Genomic DNA, 6,000 nt, shown 5'->3' on the forward strand with positions numbered 1-6,000 from the left:
AGTGTCTCCATTTGTTATCCAATTTGCCCTGGATCTTGGCCTCAGTACTTGCTCATGCACATTGCTCCATTTTTCCAGTTCCCCCATCATCTCTCTCTCTTTTTAGCAATCAAATGGTCATTAAACATCATACTCTGCATTTGTTCTTGTATCATAGCTAGTTTGCCCTGCAGTTCAGTGATCCTTGTATCTAGCTGAGACACTTCTTGATTCATTGTCCTGGTGGCTTTTTGGAGAAGTTGAAGTTTCCTCCACACTTTATACATGGCATAACCTATGACATTTTGCCCCCATATCTCTTTAACTTTAACCCGAAATTGTTGTTGGTGCAGCAGGACATTATATAGTCTGAAGGGTTTAGGTAGTTGATTCCTAAGCACTTCAGTTCTGATTATCATAGGTGAGTGGTCTGAGCATTGAGGATTTTGATAAATGACTTCCAAGCTGCTACATTTGTTGAACCACCTATCATTGCCAAATGCCCAATTAATGAGGTTGTAAATCCTCTCTTCTGCATCCCTTTTATTACTCCAAGAAAATTCACATCCCTTTCTAGCGATCTTTCCTAATCCAGTGTCAATCAAGCAATCCTGGAAGTCTTGAGTTTCACTTAGTTAGACTGGGAGGCTGTTACACTCCATAATAATCCATGCTACTTGTATTAAAACAACAAAGAATGAGTTAAGAAGGTTCAAGGAAAGTTAGTCGAGTTAGTAAGGATATCATTATATATATATGGTTTCCTTAAGTATCCCAAGGTGACACGGTTACCTAAAGGATTTGAAATCGCGCTATGAGTATGTATATGAAGTAATGCGGTTGACCTTTTAAAGTATTTGAGATTATTAGTAATGATATAGAGGATGGACAAAAGATATGAATATACTTTTGCGATTGGAGTTTCGTCAAAACTTTGTGAGTTCTCTAGTTATGTTTAAGGTTATTGTGATTCTATGGACCCTTCGAGACGTGTATATGGATTTTTATTGATGTATATGAGTGTGTATATGTATGTATAAGAGGTTACATGAGGTTGGAAGAGGATTAGAAGTTAAACGAAATGAATCGGAACAACTTCAATAAAATCTCAGACCAGATTTTTAGCCCATATTGTTGGAGGCATATCTCCTTGTATATGAGGAGTTTTAAGGTGTTTCAAAAGCCTAAAATTAAGTTCATCGAGTCTAGTTTTCAACGCAACAAACCGCTCGTCAAAATGATTTCGGCATAAGGAGATATGGACGATGCAAGTTGGATTATTAAGTGGGGATTAAGACTTAAATATTCACAAATTTTGCACTAGTGGCCGTGTGGGATCCACTAGCACATAACAAATCAGATGTTTAGTCCATGCTTGAGTTGAGGGACGTGTAAGACCCTCTTGGGCAGCAAAATGGCCTACTTTGTTGACCAAAGTTGCATGCCACAACTCATTTTCCCAATGCCACAAATTGAACAAGAGAGAGAAGCTCTGTCCCGTCATATGATACTGTCATTACTCTTAGAGGTCTGTGGACATCTGTGTGGGTCTGTATATAGTTGTTGTTGCGTTGTATGAACATGACTTATGTTTGGGGCGTACCCATTCGTAATGGCAGCCTTGTCGGCTTGCATATATATGTATGTTTGGTATGTTGCATATCGTGGCAGCCTTGTCGGCTTGCGTATATATATATATGTGTTGTTGTTGAAAAGTTTTAACTCCTCAGAAGACATGTGCATATGACATACAGAATTGTGACAGCTTTAGAATAACGTCTTGTCTTTTCTAAACAAATGAGTTCATGATATGCTAGCTGTAAATGACTATAGTTAACAAGTGACATGAGTGTCGAATTCGGGCACTAGTCACGGCCTACGGGGTTGGGTCGTGACAAAAGTGGTATCAGAGCGGTCCTTCCTCGGAGTGTCTACAGACTGTGTCTAGTAGAGTCTTGTTTATCGGTGTGTTGTGCACCACATCTATAAACAGGAAGCTACAGGACATTTAGGATGTTACCTTTCTTTCATATCTAAGATCGTGCGATAGAGCCCAGTCATAGGAAATGAAATTCCTTATACTAACCCTTGATTTCAGCAGTAGAACGACATCGACCGAAGAAAGTGACTGATGATATTGGAAGTTTCAAAGTACGCAGGTAAGCAACGGTACGAGGAATGTATGTCGGGTAAGGTATTTGAAGTACGATTGAAATGTAAAGTTAAAGATTGAAAGGGAAGGTAAATAGCAAAGTGTAACAGGTGCAGTTTGGATTAGACATACGAGGTAAGTCCATCATTTTCATACTGTTGTTAATATTGGGAGCCCTGTGTGGCTATGATATGATATGATGTGTATATATATATATATATATATATATATATATATATGTTGGCCCTGTGAGGCATTGTTGGTATTTCCTGCGTGCAGGTTCTGGGATAGTAAGGAAATACAGAGGGAACTCTGCTAAAATTTTCCACAAGTATAAAAGGAATGAGATATTAGTTCGTAATATGTATTGAAAGGCCGTGTCAACGGTAATGATAAGAGTTGACTAAGTGGTGAGTGTAGTTGACTGCGAGAAATAAGTTAATCGTTGAATTAATGGTAATAGTAATTATGAGTTCGATATCAATATAGTAAAAAGGAAATGCTAGGGCAATTTGGAAGGGTTTGTGATAATAAGAGATGATTTAGAAAAGGCTGGCAAATCTTAATAGGGTGTTATATGAGGTACCGACTGAATTGATAAGCAGGGATAAATTATGACGAGTTTATAGTTGAAAGAAGTAATAGTATGATTAAGACAAGAGTACAAAAAAAAAATTGTGACAGATGTGAATATATTGATAAGACAGCTTGTGAGGGATTGAAGGATAAGATTGACTAGGAAGGGTGAAAGGTTAAGTATGCTTATACAACACTAATGTAACATTCGAGGACGAATGTTCCTAAGGGGGGAAGAATGTTACACTCCATAATAATCCATGCTACTTGTATTAAAACAAGAAAGATTGAGTTAAGAAGGTTTAAGGAAAGTTAGTCGAGTTAGTAAGAATATCGTTATATATATATGGTTTCCTTAAGTATCCCAAGGTGACACGGTTACCTAAGGGATTTGAAATCGCGCTATGAGTATGTATATGAAGTAATGCGGGTGACCTTTTAAAGTATTTGAGATTATTAGTAATGATATAGAGGATGGACAAAAGATATGAATATACTTTTGCGATTGGAGTTTCGTCAAAGCTTTGTGAGTTCTCTAGTTATGTTTAAGGTTATTGTGATTCTATGGACCCTTCGAGACATGTATATGGATTTTTATTGATGTATATAAGTGTGTATATGTATGTATAAGAGGTTACATGAGGTTGGAAGAGGATTAGAAGTTAAACGAAATGAATCGGAACAACTTCAATAAAATCTCGGACCAGATTTTTAGCCCATATTGTTGGAGGCATATCTCCTTGTATATGAGGAGTTTTAAGGTGTTTCAAAAGCCTAAAATTAAGTTCATCGAGTCTAGTTTTCAACGCAACAAACCGCTCGTCAAAACGATTTCGGGATAAGGAGATATGGACGATGCAAGTTGGATTATTAAGTGGGGATTAAGACTTAAATATTCACAAATTTTGCACTAGTGGCCGTATGGGGTCCACTAGCACATAACAAATCAGATTTTTAGTCCATGCTTGAGTTGGGGGACGTGTAAGACCCTCTTGGGCAGCAAAATGGCCTACTTTGTTGACCAAAGTTGCATGCCACAACTCATTTTCCCAATGCCACAAATTGAACAAGAGAGAGAAGCTCTCATCTTCACCAATAGAGAAAGAGAGCCACGGCCATGGTAGCTCCACCACCAAAAATGGCCAGCCTTCTATGTTCCTTCTTGCCATTAAACCCCTAAAGTGTTCTACACCTTCACCATTATGTTTCAAGGGAAGAAGAAACCATAAACATGCCATACATGCCCTTAAAGCTCACGGCCAGATTTGGGTTCTCCAAGTAGATTCAAAAAAATATATTTTCTTCAAGTGTTTCAACCCTTATCAAGGTGTATAGCAACGTGGAGTATCTATTGGAGCAACAAGAACAAATATTAGTTCATTTCACAAGATTCTAGCAAAGTTAAGAAGCCAACTTGTTAAGGTAAGAGTTGATCATTTTCTATGTGTTTGATGATGAAGTTGAACCGTGTGGACTGTTTTACGACGAATTTTGAGGTGTTGTGAATATGTAAATGTACATTGCATGTATGAAATTATGAATGTTGGTGTTGAAATATGGTTATAGCCGAAGGGGCTGTTTTAGAGGTGATTTGGATATGTTGTGCATGTATAAATGTGAATTGCATGTATGAAATTGTGTGTGTGTTGATGTTGAGGCCTTGTAGAAGCCGTAGGGGACTGTTTGGTGTGGGATAATGGACTGATTTTATTTAGTAATTATGGTTGTGGCTATCCTAGATTGCATGGCAAAAAGAATGAAAAGAATTGGAAGGTTAAAGGTGAAGTTGTGTTGATATGAACATGTTGTTGTTTTGTTGAAGTATGGCCGTGTAATGGACTGTTTTTGTGGAAAATAGTGAACTGATTTTACTTGGTATTTTGATGGTTGTTGTCATGAATTTTATGATGGGAATGAATTGAATGTGTTGTAGTATGGATAAATGAATGAAAAGCATGAAGTTGTTGTGGTTGTGTTGAAGCCGTGTAAGGGGGCTGTTTTAGGGTGATTTAGGGACTGTTTTGTGTCACATTTTGATTGTTGTTGTTATGGACATTGTGGTGTATTGTATGCATGTTGAATATGTGAATTGAGGTGTTAAATAAATGAATTATGTTGAAGTATACAAACAGTCCAAAACCGTGGACTGTTTTAGTGTTAGAAGTGAATTTGTGTATGTTGAGTGTTGATTATTGTTATAAACGTTTAGTGGAAGTGAAGCTTAATGATTCAAGTTGAAATTGAGATGGTTTGTGGGCTGTTGTAAGAATGAAAATGATGCTAAAACAGTTCCAAGAATCATGAAGGTAATGTTGTTAAATGTGTTGTTGTCGTTGAAAGGTTATAGTGTCGACAATGTAGCTATTTGCGTACGAATTTGGTGATATATTTATCGTGTGACTGCTGGTCGTATTTTACTGAAATTATATGAAACGAAGACATGAAATAATGTGTAAGAATCATATGTGGTTTGCTTGGTATGTTCGTAAACGTTTGCAAAAATTCCGGACACCTTTATGTTGTTGGTTAGGGACTGTTTTGGGCGTGTTGTTGATTAGGGACTGTTTTGGTCGTGTTGTGGTTAGGAACTGTTTTGGACATGTTGTCTTCTTTAAATTGGAAAGACTAATGATAGTTAAGAATATATATTGTATTTACGTTGTTTGGGTTGTTGTAAAGTTGTTACACGAAAACGTTAAGGCTACGGATTATTAGGAGTATTGGAGTAACTTGAGAATGTAGTAGCCGTATGTGAATCGTTATGGAATGTTGTGAATGTGGGCTATTTGGAATGTTATGTGGGCTGTCCGGACTGGTATTGAACATATGATTATTGATGTTGGATTGGTTGTATGTAGTTGGTTTGAATGCGAACGAAACGTCGTTTAAACGTTAGAAAGGGATTGTGAGCGTCAAAATACGTATTAAATTCCTTTGTAGACTAATTGTAGCTCTTGATATCTTGATATAGGATAAGTGTTTTTGGGCAGCAAGTACAAGTTATACTACGATTAAACGCTAAAGGTATGTAAAGCCTATTCTTTCTTTCTTTTGGCATGTCCTAGACGTAAGTATGAAACGATATGAACCTTGGGGTAAATTCTACTCTCTAGTTCCATGCATGACTTATGATTCTATATTTCCTTAATGCTATTGTCACAAGCCTACTATATGATTGACTAATGAATGATGTATAGAAGTTCCTACTCTTAAAGAATTGCACAAATAGAGGCATACTTGACTTTCAAAAGCTACACCATGTTAAGTTGATACATGTACACGAAATCTGAAAC

The sequence above is a fragment of the Lycium barbarum genome, chromosome 4, assembly GCF_019175385.1.
Source record: "Lycium barbarum isolate Lr01 chromosome 4, ASM1917538v2, whole genome shotgun sequence".
In the NCBI taxonomy this organism is placed as follows: Eukaryota; Viridiplantae; Streptophyta; class Magnoliopsida; order Solanales; family Solanaceae; genus Lycium; species Lycium barbarum.